Source organism: Cyprinodon tularosa, unplaced genomic scaffold (assembly GCF_016077235.1).
Source record: "Cyprinodon tularosa strain WSP-4 unplaced genomic scaffold, ASM1607723v1 ctg206, whole genome shotgun sequence".
NCBI classification, from domain to species: domain Eukaryota; kingdom Metazoa; phylum Chordata; class Actinopteri; order Cyprinodontiformes; family Cyprinodontidae; genus Cyprinodon; species Cyprinodon tularosa.
Genome location: NW_024038764.1, coordinates 321,803 through 332,388, shown reverse-complemented (window position 1 = coordinate 332,388; position 10,586 = coordinate 321,803). Strand labels below are relative to the sequence as shown.

General features: G+C 37.4%; 1 non-coding gene across 1 annotated transcript; it reads right to left on the bottom strand.

The window, feature by feature from the left end:
• Window positions 1–9,381: 9,381 nt before the first annotated feature.
• Window positions 9,382–9,453, bottom strand: trnaw-cca. Its single transcript has one exon. It is a non-coding gene; the product is annotated as a tRNA-Trp (tRNA).
• Between the last annotated feature and the right edge of the window lie 1,133 nt (window positions 9,454–10,586).

Here is a 10,586-nt window from a genome sequence, read left to right as displayed (position 1 = left end):
TGTGAAGGAAAGAATGAATGGGGCCATGTATCGTCAAATTTTGAGTGAAAACCTCCTTCCATCAGCAAGGGCATTGAAGATAAAACGTGGCTGGGTCTTTCAGCATGACAATGATCCCAAACACACCGCCCGGGTAATGAAGGAGTGGCTTCGTAAGAAGCATTTCAAGGTCCTGGAGTGGCCTAGCCAGTCTCCAGATCTCAACCCCATAGAAAATCTTTGGAGGGAGTTGAAAGTCCGTGTTGCCCAGCGACAGCCCCAGAACATCACTGCTCTAGAGGAGATCTGCATGGAGGAATGGGCCAAAATACCAGCAACAGTGTGTGAAAACCTTGTGAAGACTTACTGAAAACGTTTGATCTCTGTCATTGCCAACAAAGGGTATATAACAAAGTATTGAGATGAACTTTTGTTTTTGACCAAATACTTATTTCCCACCATATTTTGCAAATAAATTCTTTAAAAATCAGACAATGTGATTTTCTGGATTTTTTTTTCTCATTTTGTCTCTCATAGTTGAGGTATATCTATGATGAAAATTACCGGCCTCTCTCATCTTTTTAAGTGGGAGAACTTGCACTATTGGTGGCTGACTAAATACTTTTTTGCCCCACTGTATCTTGCTAAAACAATTTTTGCCTCAACATTTCTATAGGACATCATACAAGGCTTTTGTAAAACTAGCTAAGTAGAACTTTTCTTCAGTTTTTGGCAGATGTTTAATATTTTTGTCTGATCTGCATTATGAAAAAGAAAAGTTCTTCAAAAAATGCTTACCAATTTGCTCTGGCAATCATATATACAGATATATATTTTACAATTGGTTAATAGAAGACTTTCCTTTGAACAAATCTCTAAGGTGTGTTATTGTCAGTAAACTGCATCAGCACAGAAAGACTAGTTTTAGAGCAGTTCTGCCTCAGTCTAGTTTTGGACATAAAAGCATATGCAACATCAACTTTGAAAACACCCCCATTGACCAAATGCTCTGGGCTATTGTGTGTTTATTGTACATTTGAAACTTTATAGAACAGGGGTCTATTTCACAAAGCAGGTTTAGCAACCTCCAGTTGTGTCCAGTTTCCAGTTTAATAAAAGTTAGTTTAATCAACTCTAAGGTGATCCACTCAGAGTTAAACACATGCATAACAAGTAATAACATTCATTATCAGTGGAGCCCAGATTTGTCGAGTCATCATGACAACAGCCAAAGGATGCGTATATTCCACCCCACTGGAACTAGAGATTTTAATGAAGAAATAGAAAAAAAGCAGAACAGTGGTACAGCTGCAAAGGAGAGGAAGATGGTGAAGAAGAAGACTGTTGGTCGAGTTAATCTGTAAGTTTATATCAGAGATAGTCTGGTATCGCAGGCCACTTCTTAAATTTATTAAAAGAATTCTCCTCTGTTGGCCCATTTATAGATCACTTAAATAGGATTCTTCCTGATCAGAATCACATTCCTGATTGGAACATAAATAACAGATTTTCTAAATTACATTTTTGATGCAGAAACTGAAATTCAGAGAGTAAAAAACCAAAATTATACTTAGCTCTGTGGAGAATGTTACTATGGCAACAGAAAGAGAGGTTGATTAAACTTTCTTAGTGAAACTGAAAACTTGGGCCATTTCTCTACATGAATACTTGTCCATTCTCATGTGCTTGTGTACTCATGAAACGTCATCAGCCTCAGCCATAGCACTATTCAAATTCACAAGAACACCTGACAGAGAATGGTGAAAGTCCCTGGGTGTTGTTCTCGCCCCTCCCTCTTTAGCGGGTATGCATCAGAGCAGACCATTGCAGCAACAGTTTCCATTGGAGTACTCACAGAGCTCAAAGTGTTAAGTTAAAAGTTCACTTTTCTGTTGCCGCTGTACTATAAAAGTATGTTTTAAGATAATTTGAGGCGAGAACATTACACTTTTAAGAGTCACTATATGGCCCATTTACTAATTTAGTGCATAATAAAAAAAAGTTTAGATGTTAAGAGGACAGTGGCAACCAGTGGACCTCAGTGCCAGGGATAACTGAAGCCTGTCTGCAGCAGCCCTCTTTCGGCATAGCTATGTGTAAAGTACCGCTGGCTCTGATAGTCATTTTCTTGTTTTATTTGGCAAAACTTTTGAAGTTTTGAACAAAAATGTCTTAATATCTAAAGACTATTAATGACAGGAGGTGAAATGCAGCTCCAGACGAGCCAAGCATTTGGTGACGTCACAAGTATAATTCTGTTACAGCTGAGCCATATTTATTCTGCATGCTCCCATTCTCCCAGAGTCCATACTTTTCTGTGTTCTTCTCAAGAACATATTTGGCCAGGACACGTGTCCGTACTCGCATGCTTATGAATTGAGAAAAGACCTGAGTTTCCCTGAATTTTTTCAAAAAAAGTTTTTCAAGAAAAAGTGTTCAGTAAACCTGCTTTTTGAAACAGACCCCAGCTGTAATATTTAAGTTGCTACACAGGCTGTGCACTGGCAACAAGATACTTACTTACTATCTCATCCACTATAGAGATTGTTGAGAACTGAGTTGCTATTCAAAATCTTTTGATATTTTTCAATCTCCACTAATGCAGGTCTGAGTTTAGACTTAAACACGCCTAAAAATAGGTTTAGATGTTAAAAGCAAGCATTTGGAACAAAATGGACAAAATTTTAGAACTCCATAAGCCAAAAGACATTTCTCTGATACATTTTTAAGTTAAGAGTGATAAGTAGGTTGTTAGTCTAGAAAACTGCAAGGTGATTGGTGGTTTCTTCTTCTCCAAGGTGAAGCTGTGTGGGTCATGAGGATGAAAGTCTTTTCTGTTACAGTTCATCAATGTGCTATCAAGGTTTCAAGTATTCAGCCAGCCACTTGATGAAAGTGTTAATCCTCAGCCTCCATCAGTCAAGTGGACAGGGGCTGGTCATTGAGCTGAAAGTTCACTGTGAGTTCACGATGTAGAAACTTGAGATAAGGCTCTTTTTGCTTGGCACAAGCGCCTGTCTCACCTCAAGCATTAGGGGCTCAAATAGCATTTTCCTGTAAAGTGGTTATTTTTAGATTGTGAGTTATAAAGAAGTAAAGAAGATAGCAGAGAGCCTTAAGAACACACATTGGACGACTTTGTGGCATTTTCATGTCAAATTAATTATTCATGAGTAAGAACTTATGGTGATAAAATTCCATAATGCTTTTTTGCTGATACTGCTAGTCAGTCCTCTATTCAGGTATTTGAAATATATTTCTGGTCTTCTTTTTATTTCTCAGTTTTCTTTCTCAATACTAAGATGCCATTTAATAGAGAGAAGCGCTTAAACTTCTGTTATTGCTGTGCAAATCTCGTTTAAGCCAAATCTCAAAGCTTTTAGTGCTAACAGCATGTGTGTATAATTGTTTGGGTGCCTCTCAATTCTTAACCATAAGAAAAAACGACTACAAACAGTTCTACCAACTCATGTTTATAGGCACACTCTATCTATTTGAGAGCGAAAAAAATGCATATGATAGAACAATCTGAGGAGATAAATCAGCAAAAAATAACATTTACTGAAACTTTTAGAATCTCTCTACAAGCTTTGAAAGCCAGGTAAATAAACTTTTCAAAAAACTGAAGCTATGAATAGAAGGAGAGTTTGCATGAGCAATACATTTCAAGCCTTGACAGCGCTTTTCTATTAGATTTGGGTATAAATCTGGCTATTCCAACAGTTACTTAGTAGAGATGCACTGATCAATGTTTTTACTATCCAGTCTGATGCTAATGCCTGGGCTGAGTGTATCGGCCGATATCCAATACGGATCTGATTCACTGTTAAATGAATCATACATATTGCCATGTAAGTGAAGGCTGTAGCATTGAGATAGACATTCATAAATGATGTAACACAGATATAAATGTGCATTATATTATTAAAAAAAAAGTATAGTAAAAATAAAGTAAAAAAAAGTATAGTAAAAATAATACGTTTTTTATTTTTTTCAATTCATTGTTAAGTGCAATGGATTAGATCTCCGACATCCGATATCAAATCACTTACACCCGATCCAGCTCATTTCTAAGTATTAGAGCCAATATCCTATCCAGGTGTCGGATCAGTGCCTCTCCTAGAATCCCTAGTTCCTTGAATATGTTTTAATTTCAACCTAACCCCTACGTGAAACTGAATCATATACTTTTTATCTTGCACATCCTCTGAATTCTTTAATCTGCATCACGCTTTTTGTTCATTAATGTTCTCAAACAAGTTCCTGATTTATATATGTACACAATTTACCAGATTAACCCCAAAGACAAATGTTGAATAAATTCAGTTGATTTTATCTTGGGGTTTTAAAATAAAGGAAGCTAAGCACAAATCAACATTAAATTTTCCCATTTTTTATTTGTAAGTGGAGGTAAAAAAAAAAAACATGTATTGTTTTATTTCAGGAATTATGAGTTGACGTATCAAATTCTGATAAGTTAGTGAGTTTGTAATTCTAACATGACCAAATCAGAAAAGGTTTTAAGGGCTTTTATTACATCTGCCAAGCTCTGCAGCCTTGAAGGTGTTTTGAAATGTGACAGCAAGCAACGTACAGTAATAAGTAGTTTACTTTCAGCTTGGAAACAAACACCAGAGCTATGCAATTTTATATCACAGCTTATTACCTGTTACAAGTGAAATGCGGCAAACAGGGTCAAATGTTTGTGTTATGGTGGATACAACTTTTTTTTTCATTTCAGCAGGAAGTACATTTGGATGTATTAATGTGAAGAGGTTTCAAATTATGACTTCAACAATATCCAATGTCCACTATGACCTATGTAAAGACCATACTCCACATATGCCCCTTTGCTCATCCCCACTCTTGGCTGTGCTTGTTAACATTCCTTGCCACTAACCACTTTGGTGGTACTTATTGAAATTAATTTAAATCTCTGCAGCATTCCAGTAAAAAAAAAAAAAAAAAATCAAACAAGTAAACGTTTCAAGCAGGTATTTCCAGACTTTAGCCCTGCTTGATAATGCAAACCAGATCGTTATACTAGGCCCATTATTTGTCATGTCATACATTTAGGGGGCGCTATAGCAAAGCTGAAGACACACAGCTGTAAACCATATGTGCTTTGTTTGATTTCGGCTGCTGCGTCCTCCAAAGGACCCAGCCTAACAAGAGTGACTCCTTCTAAGGCTTTGAAAATAAGGAGGCTGGGAAACTTCAAATATAGAATTGAACAGGTCGTGCCTTCCCCAGCTGTCACAGCCAGCACTCAGCATAAGCTCTGTTGCCTAGCAATCAAGACAATTGACTAACAAAGCAGGCAAAGAATGGATGCCGAACTAGTCACTTCTATTCTGTGTGTTAATTTCATTTTTGAGGAGATTCAGGAGCAGTACCGCAGTCCAGGTATCAGATTTTTAGTCAAGGAACTGAAGGTATTAGAATATATGCTTTAATGTCAGCCAAACCCATTTGCGCTGGGGTAGATAAAACCTTTCAATAAACCAAACATTACTTGCAAGATATCTTACTTACTAAAATCAACTAGTAATAATAAACACGTTTCATTAATTTAAGATACAAGTATTCTCCTACTTGTATGAATCCTGCTTAACTTCAAACTGTAAAAATGTCAAAATGAATATTAAACAATAAATAAATGATGCCCATTTTTGGTGCACCAGTAAACTTGTGCAAACTTGTAAACATATTCGTGCCTTAAATGCAATGACTGTAGGCTACAGTTGTACAACAGAAAAAAAAATCATTAGTTCAATGACACATTATGTAGCGATAGCCTACTTTTTCCACTTGTATTTTCTCTGAGCTCTTGCAGCAGTGAGGAGTTGTCTTTGAGTGCTGCAGAGTAAAACTCTAAGTAAGACAGTTCAAAATTGATAGTGACAATTAGCATTAATTAATTCAGTGCAGCATTTGTTCCGCACATCAGTCCATTTGTTCTTCATTAAGGTGAAAATCCTATCCAAAAACCAGTGGAAGATGGGATGCTGAGGACAAAAAAAAACAGCAGCTTGGTTGTTGGGAAGGTCAGCTGCCTGAAGAACGTCCATCCACCTCTCTGCTGTTCCTTTCGAAAAAAGAAAAAACATGGAAACACAGTTAAAAACACATGTTTTACACATTCTTTAATATTTAAAGGGAATTGTGAGTCTCTGTGAGTAGGCAAGGTCTTTTTGCCATATACGTGAGTTTCACATGGATGAAGCCACAGCCTTAAGACAAAAATAATTTAATTGTATTACTTCAAACAAGGAACGTACAATGACTCTGACATGATTTGAACACGCAGCCTTCTGATCTGGAGTCAGATGCACTACCATTGCACCACAGAGTCCTGGCATAGGAGATCCCCATGTCATCAGAATATATTTTTCAGACAACAGATATAACACACTAGATAGTTGAAATAGAATACCGTGATCCATGTGTAGCAAGCCAAAGTTTATTCCTGACATTGATTTCCTCATTTACAAGACAGAAGATACCAATTACCTTCTCCAGTAGATCTGGGTGCCAATCAAAAAAGTTAAAAACAATATACTGGAATTTGTTTCCAAATTGGAAGACATTTCGCTTTTCATCCAAGAAGCTTTCACGGTTCAAAATTTCAAGAATAGCATAGAGTTTGAGGCTATATACAATAGCCCAACAAGCCCTTGTTTTATTTTAGAAAACATGCTAATTGAATCAGACGAACATGTCCACCCCTTGGAACAGGGGTTATTTGGCTTCTTCTGTTAACTTGCAAAGCCCCATACATGTCTAGGTGTCTGAAAGGGGGTCGTCAAAGGGAATGGTTGGCCTGGCTCAATATGCAAGGTGTTTTGCCAAGTGGTAGTTTTACATGTCTCTGAAAAGGGATTCATTAAAGAATTGTGGATTCTGCATTAAAATTAACATTAACTTGCAAAGCCCCATACATGTCTATGTCTCTGAAAGGGGGGTTATTAAAGGGAATTGTTGGCCTGGCTCAATATGCAAGGTGTTTTGCCATGTGGTTGCCAAATGTGGGAGTTTCACATGTCTCTGAAGGAGATATCTTTAAAGGGAATAGTGGGTCTCTGTGAATAGGCAAGGGCTCTGTTCGAATTCATGGGCTGCGTCTTCAAAGGATGCGGTCTACCAGGACTGGATCCTTCGAAGTCCATGAAAATAAGGAGACCTGAAGAATTTTGGCTGTGAATTCAAACAGGACTATGCTTCGGCGGGTTTTACGGCCATAGACTATGTTGCTTAGCAACCATGACATTTGACACACAAAGCAGGAAAAGAATGAATACCAAAGTTTTCAACAATGTTTGTTTTTTATTTATTTTTTATTGTAATGTGAACAAAGACTGCTCTCATGAGAATCCAGAGTGGAACATTGGTGACAACCACCAGGAGCATGAACAAATAAAAGCAAATGTAATGATATAAACCTTATTCAGTTAAATAACATGCTGCTGTCATTTTGCACATTTCTGATTTTGCTGCTATTTTAAAATATCCCAAACTGTAAAATGTCCATAGCTGTAGATTGGTTATTTATTCTCCAGGTGCACAGTTTAAAGTGTTAAAACACTTTACAGTATTTTACTGTTCATATTTTAACTCTTCCCTATTAAGTTATTCTTATACATTTTTCCGAGGTCCACATTTGCGTGACCATTTTCAATAATTTTTCTGCTGCTGTAAATTTGCCCATTGTGGGAAAATAAAGAGATTGTCTATTCTATTCTATAAAATGGGTAGAAAGATATAATTAAATATAAACAATGTATTTATAAAACAAAAAATATATGTACAAAATCTCATATTCAACAACAAAAAATAGTCCCCACACTGCAAATATATCAGAATTTGTCCTTAAATTACGGCCAAACCCATTTACACAGTAACAGATAAAACAGTTAGATAAACCGATATCTAAGAATGGCAATGATACAGCGGACCGGTCCTTCAAATCGGGCGAAGTAAAGGACACATTTTAAAGCCGCATAACGAGGAGTCTCAGAATCCGACTAAACCTCGGCGCCGTGCCATGACATAATCGTCCTTCGAATCTGGCCTTCTAAGGACGCAGCCTATGAATTGGAACAGAGCCAAGATCTTTCTGCCATATGTGTGAGTTTCACATGGATAAAGCCACAGCCTACTGGCTTCATCGCAAGAAGATGGGGAGGCATGTAGCAAAAAATAAAAAATATGTAGCCAAAAAAAAGGCCCTGAAAACAGGCTGATGTAAAAGACAGTCTTTACAGTTAATACAGTCTTTTGAACAAAGACAAGCATTTAACCCTACTGCTATAAAATGTAGTACAGTTAACATTAGATGTTAATTAACCAAGATAATAATGAACAATTTTCAATCAATACATCAAAATCAATAGACCGACATCACTAGATGGAGGTAGTCTATGCTCTAGAAAGTTACTTTTCAGCCTCTTAACAAAAATGAGAACACACACACAAGCACCCACCCACCCACACACACACACACACACACACACGATACCGACCTGTGGCGTACACAGACAGCAAGAGTGCCGTAGCAGATTCCATTTCACCTCAGTAATCTGTTTTCTCAGCGTATTTCAGGTTGCTACTAGTTACCAGACACTCAACTTGTTTGTTGGTGGTGGGGCTTAAAGAAAAGGCACTAGCGTCACCCAGTGTATGAGCCTCTTTTTTCCTTAAGGAGCTCCGCTCTTGAAGCCTATGAGAAATGCATACACTGGGGGAAAATAGCCCCGCCTTTCCGCAGGCTGCAGCGGGATGTACATTGAAAATTGTACCATAAAACCACATAGCGTTAATCTCACGTTAAAAAAATTATCGCCGTTAAAATGGCCTTGCGTTAACGCGATAATAACGCGATAATTTTGACAGCACTAAATTAAATATAAACAATGTATGTATAAAATAAAAAATATTTCTGCAAAATCTTATATTCAACAACAAAAAATACTTAGTTAAGCAAATTGTGCAAAACAGCAATAAAAAAATAAAAATCATATCAGATTTATAGTCCCCACAATGCAAATATATCAGAATATGTCCTTAAATTACAGCCAAACCCATTTACACAGTAACAGATAAAACATTTAGATAAACCAATATCTAAGAATAGGGAGGATACAGCGGACCGGTCCTTCAAATCGAGCGAAGCGAAGGACAAATTTTAAGGCCGCATAACGAGGAGTCTCAGAATCCGACTAAACCTCGGCGCCACGCCAAGACATAATCGTCCATTCGAATCTGGCCTTCTAAGGACGCAGCCTATGAATTGGAACAGAGCCAAGATCTTTCTGCCATATGTGTGAGTTTCACAAGGATGAAGCCACAGCCTACTGGCTTCATCAAAAGCTTAAAGATATTCCTTCAAAGAAGACATGTACATGACCCTGACGTGATTTGAACACGCAGCCTTCTGATCTGGAGTCAGACGCGCTACCATTGCGCCACAGAGCCCTGACAGAGAAAATCTCCATGTCACAACAACAAATTGTGCAGACAAATGATATAACAGACTAGATAGTTGAAATAGAATACCGTGATCCATGTGTAGTAAGCCAAAGTGTATTCCTGACATTGACTTCCTCATTTACAATACAGAAGAATCCAATTGCCTTCTCCAGTAGATCTGGGTGCCTTCAAAAAAAACTTAAAAACAATAAAATGGATTTTGTTTTCAAGTTTGAAGACATTTCGCTTCCCATACAGGAAGCTTTTATCATTCAAAATGTCATGAATAGCATAGAGTTTGAGGCTATATACAATAGCCCAACAAGCCCTTGTTTTATTTTAGAAAACATGCTACTTGAATCAGAGGAACATGTCCACCCCTTGGAACAGGGGTCATTTGGCTTCTTTTGTTAACTGGCAAAGCCCCATACATGTCTATGTCTCTGAAAGGGGGGTTATTAAAGGGAATTGTTGGCCTGGCTCAATATGCAAGGTGTTTTGCCATGTGGTTGCCAAATGTGGGAGTTTCACATGTCTCTGAAGGGGATATCTTTAAAGGGAATAGTGGGTCTCTGTGAATAGGCAAGGGCTCTGTTCGAATTCATGGGCTGCGTCTTCCAAGGATGCGGTCTACCAGGACTGGATCCTTCAAAGTCCGTGAAAAAAAGGAGACCTTTTGGCTGTAAATTCAAACCATACTGTTCTTCGGCGGATTTTACCGTCGTATGCTATGTTGCTTAGCAACCGTGATAGTTGACACACAAACAAGGAAAAGAATTAATACCAATGAATGAATATTTATTTTTTATTGTAATGTGAACAAAGACTGCTCTCACGAGAATCGAGAGTGGAAAAAAGGTGACAACCACTGGGAGCATGAACAAATAAAAGCAAATGTAATGATAGAAACCTTAGTCAGTTAAATAACATGCTGCTGTCATTTTGCACATCTCTGATGTTGCAGCTATTTTAAAATATCCATTACTGTAAAATGTCCATAGCTGTAGATTGGTTATTTATTCTCCAGGTGCACAGTTTAAAATTGTTAAAACACTTTACAAATTTGAATTGTTAATATTTTAACTCTTCCCTATTAAGTTATTCTTATACATTTTTTCCGAGGTCCACATTTGTGTGAC